This window comes from Balaenoptera physalus, assembly GCF_965194825.1.
Source record: "Balaenoptera physalus genome assembly, chromosome: 18".
NCBI lineage: Eukaryota > Metazoa > Chordata > Mammalia > Artiodactyla > Balaenopteridae > Balaenoptera > Balaenoptera physalus.
Window position 1 is genome coordinate 27501365 of NC_138899.1, and position 11490 is coordinate 27512854.

General features: G+C 40.3%; 1 long non-coding RNA gene across 1 annotated transcript; it reads right to left on the reverse strand.

Moving 5' to 3' along the window:
• Window positions 1-2075: 2075 nt before the first annotated feature.
• LOC309647511 lies at window positions 2076-11232 on the reverse strand. The gene is made up of 2 exons (XR_014256100.1): window positions 10820-11232; window positions 2076-10508 (listed from the first exon to the last, which is right to left on the reverse strand). It is a non-coding gene; the product is annotated as an uncharacterized lncRNA (long non-coding RNA).
• Window positions 11233-11490: the final 258 nt, after the last annotated feature.

The window sequence follows — 11490 nt, forward strand, 5'->3', positions numbered from 1 at the left end:
TTGGAAGAGATCCATTTATTTCACTTTAAGTTTGTTACATCCTTCCATTTCCGTAGCAAATCCCAGAGCACCACTATGGCCTAGAAAGGTTGTTGTTCATTTGTTTAGAGACTTAAGGAAGATTACTCTTTGCTGTCAGTGTCAGGATGTGTCAAAAGCAGGGTCCCTCTTTTATTTTTACTTGGCAACCCTAAGAATGAAGACAATCTGATGTTTCTAATGAAAGTGACTTTTATAAACAAGTCATCTCCCACAGCTTGCTTGACAAAATACTGAGGCCAATTCTAGGGAAAATCGGGAAGCTGAGAAAGTTTGTTTTTTGTTCTTGCCCACATTGTTTTCTGAGCCGTTTTGCTTTCTTGGGAAGCATCCCTTATTGTGCAGTGTGCCTCTTCCTCCCCTCTGTGCCCTTCTTCCCAGACCTGCCCTCTGACTTTTATCCTGGCGTTGCCATCTCTCTGACCTTCTCCACTTTCCTCAGCTCCTGCTATCTTCACAGGAAGGTAAATAAATAATATTTCCTGATCTCTCCCTGTGACCCTGGCACTGCTAAGCACTTAACATGTATTATCTCGTCAGTCCTCAAAGTAATTCCATGAAGTGGCTATTATTATTACCATCATTTTACAAATGAAGTAACTGAGTCTTGGTGATTTTAAAAGATTTGCCCAAGGTCACACAGCAAGCGTAGTAGATGTTAATTTCCACAGATGGCTGCAACAAGAGCTCTCATCCTGCATGTTCTTTGACAATGTGACCTTGTGACTCTTCCCATTAAGGGGTCAGGTCCTATGTCTCTTCCCTTTGAATCTGGGTGGATTTACGACCTTCACCTAAAGGAGTGTGGCTGATGTGACACTACTTGGCTTCTGCATCTAGAACATGAAAGGCAATGTAACTTTGGCCTTGATCACTGGAACACTTGTGCTTGGAGCCCCTAGCTGCCATGTGTGAAGTCTGATTACCCTGAGGCTGCCATATTGTAAAGAAGCCAAGTTGCACAGAGAGGTCACATGCAGATGCTCTGGTTGGCAATTACAGCCTTTGAATCGTTTTATCTCCAGTACCGAACTTGTGAGGGAAACCATCTAGGACCCTCCAGACCAGCTAGCTTATTGGCCAGCTGAGCATCACTGAGTGATGTTAGTCAATGCTACAAGGCGCAAAAAATCACTGAGATGAGTACTTCCAAAAATCCCTAACCCACAGAATCTGAGCATAATGAAATGGTTGTTGTTTAAAGTTAAGTTTTGGGGTGGTTTGTTATGTAACAGAAGTAACTGGAACAGCTAGAAAGTGGTAGAACCAGAAGGTGAGCTGGCTATTCTGATGCCAGAACTCTTGCACTTAATCCCTACACTGTAATGGTGAACTAATCACCAATAATCTGTGTCATACTTTCTACCAGTATTTCCGTATAGTAGGATCTTCCTTAACAGAAAAGACTGAATTTCTAATGGTGAAATTTCTGGCACCACTAGAAATGTTGATTGGGTTCCTCAAATCAAATCAAGGTAATCGTTACCTATTTTACACCGGAGAAACATTAGCCTTTGTCACTGAATACTGAATATAATTTATTTTTTTATTTCTTATTTATTAGAAAACAAGTTTCTTGACTTTTTGGAGAGTGTAACACATGTATAGAAAATGCACAAATCATAAACGTATGGTTCAATATATTGTCACAAAGTGGACTCTCCATGTAGTCACCGCCCAGGGCAAGAAATAGAATGCTGTCAACTTCCAGAATCCCCCCTTGAACCACTTCATAAGTCCCTTTTCTCTTCCTCCTCTTCCAAGGTAACCACTACTCTGACTTCTAATGTTGTAGATTAGTCTTGGCTGCTTTTGAACTATACACAAATAGAATCAGACAAATGGTGTTGTTTTGAGTCTAGCTTCTTTCATTCAACATTATGTTTGTGAAACTAACCCACATTGGTGAAGGTAGTGTAGTTCATTTATTGTTAGTGTGTATGTTAATAGTACTCTGCGGAATGAATATTTCACAATTCAGCCTTTGTTTATGGAGCCTATTTGTGACAGATACTTAGGTTAGAAAAGACACTGTATTTTTTTTTTTAATTTATTTATTTTTATTTATGGCTGTGTTGGGTCTTCGTTTCTGTGCGAGGGCTTTCTCTAGTTGTGGCAAGCGGGGGCCACTCTTCATCGCAGTGCGCAGGCCTCTCACTATCGCGGAGCACAGGCTCCAGACGCGCAGGCTCAGTAATTGTGGCTCACGGGCCCAGTTGCTCCGCGGCATGTGGGATCTTCCCAGACCAGGGCTCGAACCCGTGTGCCCTGCATTGGCGGGCAGATTCTCAACCACTGCGCCACCAGGGAAGCCCGACACTGTATTTTTTAAAGTTTTTTTCTTTCTTTTTTTATTAGATTTTATTTTTAAATTTACTTTAAAATTAAGATATAATTGACATTATATTAGTTTCAGGTGTACAACATAATGATTCAGTATATGCATGTATTACAAAATGATCACCACAGTAAGTCTAGCTAACATCATCACCACAAATAGTAATTTTTTTTTCTTGTGATGAGAAATTTTAAGATCTTCTCTCTTAACAATTTTCAAGTATACAATACAGTATTATTAACTATAGTTCTTTCTTGTCAAGCTACAAATACAGAAGGAATATAACACGTGGGGAATAACTGCCACATGGAATACAATGCCATCCATTCAGCCTCCACAGGCAAATGAGAATAAAGGTGCACGAGCATAGGGGAAGCCTTCACGCACCGCGAGCATCTGTTAGAACTTGGGCAGACTCAGACTGGAGGGAGGTTGCGATCTAGTCTGGCAGGGGTGTGGGGGGCAGGAAGGGTAGAGAGGGGGAAGGATGGGGCAAGCCTCCTTAAGGGCAACTGGGTAGTTCAAGTCCTGCACCCAAGGGTAGCTTTGCAGCCATGGGGAAGGAGGAAGATGGAGTTGGATGGGACAGATGGGAGAGAGCCTTCAGCAAAGTCCTGGTGATGGGTGGTACTGTAGTCAGGCAGTGCTGTGCTTCTGCGTGATGAACAGTCAAGTGTAAGACCCATACCAGAAACTGCAGGCCTGACGCAATGACTGCCAGCTTCCAAACCAGGGGCAGGAGGATCTGGGAGAGTGAGAAAGGATTCTAGAGCCCTTGTCAAAGTGGCTGCAGGCTCCGTGCAGCTCTCTGGAGGTCGTCTGGAACTCTAGGCTAGGGATATAATGCAAACATGGCAGGAGGTAAGGAACTCTGGGACCTGGAGATGAAGTGGATGCCCAGACTTCCCTCCTGCTCTGCCAGCATTCATTCTGATTGGTGGGTGATCAGGTGGTGCAACCTGTTAATATTTTGATTATCACTTTTTTGGCTTCAGGCAGGGAAGACATGTAGGTGCAATTATAACTTTTGTCGTAAACCTGTCCAAAATGTTATTGCTGAGATCTCAAATTGGAGAAAGTTAAAAAAAGATTCTTGCTCTTCTTTGCCTTTGAATTTACCTTTTGTGTGAATTGCATTTGAATGAGAAATGGCAGAGAAACAAAACAAAACTTACCTGGGAGTCAGGACACGTGGGTGTGGTTTTAATTCTGCTGACATGCATTTAGCTTATGTGGAAGAATTTTCAGACAAACAAGGAGCAAATATGGATCTTGTCTGCTCTTTCTCAAAGGGTTACCAGGATGTGCATGTTTGATTGAACTACTGGTGCTGGACCACCCCTTCAATCTCATGGTCTGAGGACGATGTGGGACCCTATCTCTTGGGGATTACAATTGATCACTCTAGCTACTGGTCTCTTCACAAATATCAGGATTCACATTAGCCAAATAATGTGGATTTAAAGATATCTCAGGTTTGATTCCATTAAGAGTCATTAAGGCATTATTACAGTTCAGTAGGGTGAGCCAAAGAGCTGGAGTAGCAGGACTGTGGATGCAGTTGCCTCTCTCCCATGAACTCACCGTGGCACACACTCTTGACTGTCTAATCTTTTGCAGCTCTTCAAATGCAGCAGGAAACATGCTGACTTCCCTTACTGTGATACTGTAGACAATAGAATATATATTGGAGATTTTGTCCAAGAGAAGTGTAATGCAATACACACCTCAAGTTGAATGCTACATTTTAATAAGAAATACTTGATCTGTATCTAGAGTTCCAAAAATTAGGTTGAAAAAGTTTACCCAAGTTGTAGCAAATATATTTTAAAATTTTCCAGTCACTGAAATGAGTATTTTCTTTTAAATTTAAATTTAACGCAAAAATAAATAAAGCCAAAAATTCAGTTCCCCAGTTACAATAACCGCATTTCAGGTGCTCAGTGGTCACATATGACTGGTGGCTACTGTGTTGGATGGTGCAGGTCTAGACCACAGGTATAAATACTGTATACATGCTGGCACAGACATCTACGGGAGCAGAACCTTCAGCCATGCAAACATATATGGAATATGCTAATTTTTTTCAATTATTTTCTCCCGTATAGCTTAGTATTTATCCCCTAACCACCAAAATTCTTTCTAATTCTATAGACGTTTTCTAACACACTTTACAGATTTTCCTGACTTCTTAAATGGAGAACACTGAACATGAGCAAAACATTACTTGCCGAGCTAAGGCCACAATTATAAACATCAGTTATATTATTGTGTTTCAATACAGCACTGCCTTCAGGGGTCATTAGGCCAGGGGTGGGTAACCTACAGGTGGAGGCCAAATGTGGCCCTCTGTCTACTCTTTAAATAAAGCCTCATTGGAACAGAGCCAAGCCCATTCACTTGTATGTAGTCTGTGCCTGCTTTTGTGCTACAGTGGCAGAGTGGAGTAGTTGTGATAGATCCCGTACAACCTGCAAAGCCTCAAATATTTACTATCTGGCCTTTATGGAAGAAGTTTGTCAATCTGTGGAGTAGACTATACTAATGACCCAAACTGGAGACTGTTTCGGTTCTTATGTCTGCTCTTTATCTTTCTCCTTACCCTGTTGTCAGCGAGAAGTTTTTTCTTCCTTGCTCTCAGGGTTCCTACGTATAAAAACTTACTTGTTGATTTAAACTACTATGGGTTTAGAATGAGTGACAAAACGTGTTAGATGTTTTTTGTACCATCAGCAAATTGACCATCATAGATTCAGCTTTGTGTTATATGGCATCTACTTAGCTATGCAGGGATTTTATCTTTATTTCCAAGTTCTCAGACATGTTGGCCTGTGCTCTAATCAAGCCATGTCACTTTCTGTTTACACACTCACTTGCATTTTCATGACCTCTTGCATCAATCATGATTTTCCATCTTAAAACACTTTACTCCCGCTGCATGGCCTTGTGAATGCTACTGCACCATTTTCATCTTTGGAAGACCTTCCTGACCTCCCTCTGCCCCCCACTGTAAGCTCCCAATGACACCAGGACCCTGCAGTGCCACCCTCCTCAGGACTCCCTGAACATACATGATTATCTCAGTTATGATTCTTTTCGTACTGTCCTGTCATTATCTCTGCACACTTCTACCTGCCAAAGAAAGTGTGAACTCCTAAATGGCAGGACTTACCCAGCATGTTTCCTGACACACAGCAGGGAATCAATATACTTATTGAACTGCTGGAGTAACCACGTAAGAGTCCATCCTTTTTATATGTATAAATAAATGTCAAATTATGGAATAATTGTTAGATTATGAAAGCCTTAACCCAAGCAGTTTTTTTTTTAGATATCTTAAAACTTAAAAATCTGCTTAATATAATCAACTAATCTATTGGACTAAGTATAACCTACAGCATGTTAGTGCAAAACTATCATACTTTCTCCTCCACTAAAACAGGTCAAATATTAATTTGGTAAAAAGATCTGTAACATGGGAATCTTTTATTCTTTTGGTTGTGTAACATGTATGTTTAAGTTGCATCAACTTGTGATAATAAAGTACGGGCATATTTAAATGAAGTCACATTTCCGTTAATACTGAAACTAATGATTTGGGGTCCCCACTTCCCCATACAGATACTCACAACATTTCCACATTTCCGCATGTCTCACAGTTTCCTCTGAAAACACTTCCTCCTTCAGCCTTGGGCCCACAGGTGCAGATTTCCGGACAGCAACTGATCCTCTCCCATCCTCTCCCATCCTCTCCGTCCCACTTCCTATTCCCCTCCCCCTCCCCCTGCCATCTTACCTCTGCCTCTCCCAGACTCCCAGAACAAGCACAGAGAAACTCAGTCCATACTAAGGAAAAGAACATTTCTCTGAAGGAAACATAACTTGCAGAGATCCAGTGCTATCTACACTAGAGGCAACTTTATATGACCAGCCAGGACAGTTTAGCTCTTTGTAGCCATTAGTCCCAAATATCTCTATTTCAGAAGAGTGTCTTTGCTCTACATTTGAAAGCTGAAAGGACTGTTTGGATGATTTTTCCAGAATTCAAGGAATAGTCTGTCCCCAAAGCTGTATGCAAAGAATATTAAATATTGCTTTTAAATGACAGTTTCCCAGCTACCTTAAGATTGTAAACATCTTTAGGGCTCAGTTTTCAAAATGGCATCTCAATTCTGCATGGGAAGAGCAAAACATTGTGTAGCATATACATTCCCAGGAGTCTGTCTTCTGTTGTGTTGTGAAATTCCCTAGACTATTACCAGGAAACATTAATGGAGGAATATAAACTAATCCCTCAGTAATTTTGTCAAAAAATTCACATTGAATTAAACTACTAATAAATCCATTTATTTCTTGGCATGGAGAAGAAATTCCGTCCACATGGGAAAATGAAACTTGAAGGTCCTGAGAAAATGTGCATTACAATAACCAGTTGAAATCAAGAAGTTGTCAGACAGGTTCATTCTCAGTGACCGGAACCTCCAGTGCCTTCTGCCTGGAAAGGCAGCTTCTGAGTGGCTCTTAGGATACTCTCCAAATAAGTAGGCTTCTCCTCCTAAATCTCTACATATGGTTGAGGATCAAAGTCAGTGCTCTGAGGAGGCTTGTGATCTGAATACCACCATTTTCTGGTAATAAATAATTCCTTATTTAGATCAGAAACATAATAGAACAAAAAGGTTAGAACTGCTGAGCTCTGTAATCTGACACAAAGGAAAACCTCATTCTTCAAATTGTTGCTCACCAGTCTTTTAGATGAAGCTTGAAAGATGTTGTTTGCAAAAAGCTGTTGAGAGGTTATAAGGTCATCATCTCTAGCTACAAAGCTCCTTAGGGTTTTCAAAGTACTTAACCATTCCTTGAAAGCACCCTTTCCCTGGGAGTGTTCAAAGCCTCCCTAGAAGATTTTTCAATATTTCTTTTTCTACAGTCAAACTAGGCTCATTGTTTAGAAGAAATGGATTAGGTGAGTGGCTTTGAACTGCATTTTGACAGGACTATGAAGTCAAGTGGCCTTAAACAGACACATATAAGCAATTCATAGTGAAAGAAGGATTTTAAAATGTTGGTTGTCATGATGGGGGGAAATACGGTTGAATTGGAGGTGTATTATGTCAGTTAAAAAGCAAACATGTCTTCTTAACAGAGCTGGATTTCAAGGGTTTTATTCTGCATTTTTCACATACAGCTTAACTCTTGGCCGTAGGCCAACCCTGCCTTTCTGAAGTGTTGCTATATAATTCATGGTAGTGCTAACATTCTAACAGCTACATGGAAAGAGTAGAGATTTAAAGCAATATCAGGATTAGGTAGGTCAAAGGATCCACTGCTATCAAATAACTAATTAGTAAATATTTATCAAGCACAAACTATGTACAAAGCAATAGTGTGTTTTGTGACCTCGTTTCTCTAACTCAAAGTCTAATTCTGTACTTTCCAAGGCTTGGTAAAAGAAAGATAGGTCTTTCTGTAATGAGAGGCAAATTGGACAAATTTTTCACAAGCTAGTTTTCACTGGGTTGGGTCAGACCAGTGATCAGGTGTTTATACTTGCACCTCTAGAGGGTCACAAGTAATGCCTTTTCTTACTTACGAAATGAGATAATTCAGAAAAACTTTGTCCTCTTGTGGACAAAGAATGTCACTTGACTTTTCAGTAAGCAGTGAATGTTGCCCACCATCGAGACATCAACTACTGAGGGGAATTCAGGATGGAGGAGAATAGGATGCTGACCCTAGATAGTTAAGATGCACATCGAAGGAATGATTTCAATAAGCCCCAACTCTTGTGTCTTCCCATACATAGAAAAGCACTAAAATCACTTACTTGAGATGTCTGTTTTGTGATTAGCAGTAATCTTTTGGTGTTCAACTACATATTTTTTTTCCAGCAGAAACTCCTATACATCCTGGCTCCTCCCTTACCTCTTTGGAGCAGGTCCTCAGAGCCGTCTGAGAGGCCATTTCAGGAGTATAGTCCTCAGTAATGCCCTAAATAAAACATAATTTTCTTTTAAAATTTATTTATTTATTTATTTAATTTATTTTTATTTCTGGCTGAGTTGGGTCTTTGTTGCTGTGTGCGGGCTTTCTCTAGTTGCGGCGAACGGGGGCTACTCTTCGTTGCATGGGCTTCTCATGGCCGTGGCTTCTCTTGTTGCGGAGCACGGGCTCTAGGCGCGCGGTCTTCAGTAGCTGTGGCACGTGGGCTCAGTAGTCGTGGCTCGTGGGCTCTAGAGCGCAGGCTCGGTAGCTGTGGCGCACGGGCTTAGTTGCTCCGCGGCATGTGGGATCTTCCCGGACCAGGGCTCGAACCCGTGTCCCCTGCATTGGCTGGCGGTTCTGAACCACTGCGCCACCAGGGAAGCCCAAAACATTATTTTCAACTTTTAGGTTGTGCATTTATTTTAGTGGACAGTTCATAGTTGCTCAAATTAGTGTTGTCACATAAGATGTAAAGTCCTAGGTGTCAGAATTTAAAGAAAAATATAAAATTGACAAAAGTAGATTTTAAGTGAATCTCTATCTGTAATTTTAGCATTTGCAGAAAAAAAAGCTCCTTTACCTTTTCAAGAAGCTGAGACATAGTTTAATAGATACATACCTAACTATTTTCATGAGACATAGTTTAATAGATATATACATAACTATTTTCAACTTTTCCTGTCCTTCTGAGGAGATCTTACTCCACATGTATAAATCATGGGTGATGCATATACACACTCACACTCATGCATACACACACACACACACACACACACACACACACACACACACACACACACACACATACACATTTATTTATTCTTACCACTTGCTGTGGAGACAGGACAAGACAGTGGAGTGATCATGGTCTATTTGTAGACTTATCAAGCAAGAGATCATTTGTTCTGACGGTCATTTGGTTGAGAAACCTGAAGTCTCAATTGTGTAAGAGCAGTTAGTTGTCTGGGGGCCAAACTAAAACCAGACCCAGTATCATGATTCCCAGATAAGTTTTAGTTTTCTCTGCCACTTCTCATTCAAACCCGATTTACACCAAAAGTAAAAGTCAAATGCAAAGAAAAGCAAGCAAGAATTTATTTTTGACTTTCTCCAGTTTGGAGATCAACACTTCTAATGGTGCCAGAAATTTCACCATTAGAAAGTCATCTCTTAGTGGTTAGGGCAGGATGCTGTTATATGCAAATACTGGTAGAGAGTGTGTCACACACTGTTGGAGATTATCTCATCCTTGTGGTGTAGGAATTAAGTGTGTGAGCTCTGGAGCCAGAATGCTCAGCTCACATTCTGGTTCTATCATTTACAGTCTGTTTCATTAGTTCAAACACACACATCCTGATGACCCTTTAAGAAAGCCAAGAAGATCCGGATTTGTTCTTGTGTATCTGAAAATTCCCCCACATAAGCACAATTGATGTCAGCAAAACACAGTTTTTTGTTGTTGCAGACGAGGAAAAAACCATGATTTTATCCCACCTTCCTTTCCTTCCTGCTAGTGACTTTTAGTTATAACTATATGTGCAAAATTTAATATTCCTGCTGGTGAAGCTACAGTCAATAATCTGTCCATTTTTTTCTGTGTCATGTTGCAAGTGTGACAAATAAGCAGAAGCACCATTACATGTACCCCAGTTTTATAAGGAGACAAATTTCACCATGTCTCCTATAATCTAAATTAAAAATAATAATAATTAAGTGCCACAAAATCACACAGAGAAGATCAACACAGTATGAATTTTCCATGTGGTGAAATCCCTCCATATAGGGAGGTGGGAGGGAGATGCAAGAGGGAGGAGACATGGGGATATATGTATATGTATAGTTGATTCACTTTGTTATACAGCAGAAACTAACACACCATTGTAAAGCAATTATACTCCAATAAAGATGTTAAAAAAAAAAAAGCTTTAACTTTTTAATTTAATACTATATTAAGGCATACAAGGGCATTTTGAAATATTCCTGAGTTTGTAGCACTCTTTCTCTTTCTCTCAAAAAAAAGCCCAAACTGTCAGAACCAAGTTTATGAGTTATTACTTAGAAATCTTCCTGAACTTTCTTTCTCATATAAAATTTTCTCATGGGTAAAGACAGATATATAGTGGTTAAGCTTGAATCTGAAAACAACCTTCATATTTTTTTTTAAATTTATTTATTTTATTTATCTATTTTTGGCTGCATTGGGTCTTCGTTGATGCACACAGGCTTCTCTAGTTGCGGCGAGCGGGGACCACTCTTCATTGCGGTGCGCGGGCCTCTCACTATCGCGGCCTCTCTTGTTGCGGAGCACAGGCTCCAGACGCGTAGGCTCAGTAGCCGTGGCTCACAGGCCCAGCCGCTCCGCGGCGTGTGGGATCTTCCCAGACCAGGGCTCGAACCCGTGTTCCCTGCATTGGCAGGCAGATTCTCAACCACTGCGCCACCAGGGAAGCCCCCAACCTTCATATTTTTTTCTCTCTTCTTTTGTTTTGTCTTTGCCACGTGTGAGGTGGTACAGAAATGCTGGGAGCAAGTCCGGGTTGCTTGGGCAGTCAGGGCTGTGAGGGCATGGGAACTGAAGGAATGGGAAGTGGGGTGAGGAGAAGTTTGACTTCAGATTAATCAGCTTAGAGAAAATAAAGAGCAAAACATGACTGAGGATCCTGTTAGCCAAGGATCAGTTGAATATGTAACATCATAAAAGAATATTTATTTAAAATAGCTTTTGCTGATTTAAAAAGATACGAATGCTTATCTTAAAATTATTTGTAAAATACAGAGAAGTATAAAGAGGAAAATAAAATCACTGGCAAGGTCTATTGAGATAACTACTGTTGACATTTTGTGGTATTTTCTTTTAATCTTTTTTCTTCACTTTTATATACGAAATATATGTGTGTGTCCTTTACTGAAATGCAGTCAGTGTCTATATACAGTTTTATATGCTTTTTTCACTACACATATCATGAGAATTTTCCCTGTGTCATTTAACATTTCTTGAAAACATGAATTTTATTTGCTATATTTTATTCTCTTCTATGGAATTCCGTAATTCAACCTCTTTCTATACATATCACATCAATTTAAGGGAGTCTTTCACTTGGAACACCTTGGCTAGTCAGTGGTATCTG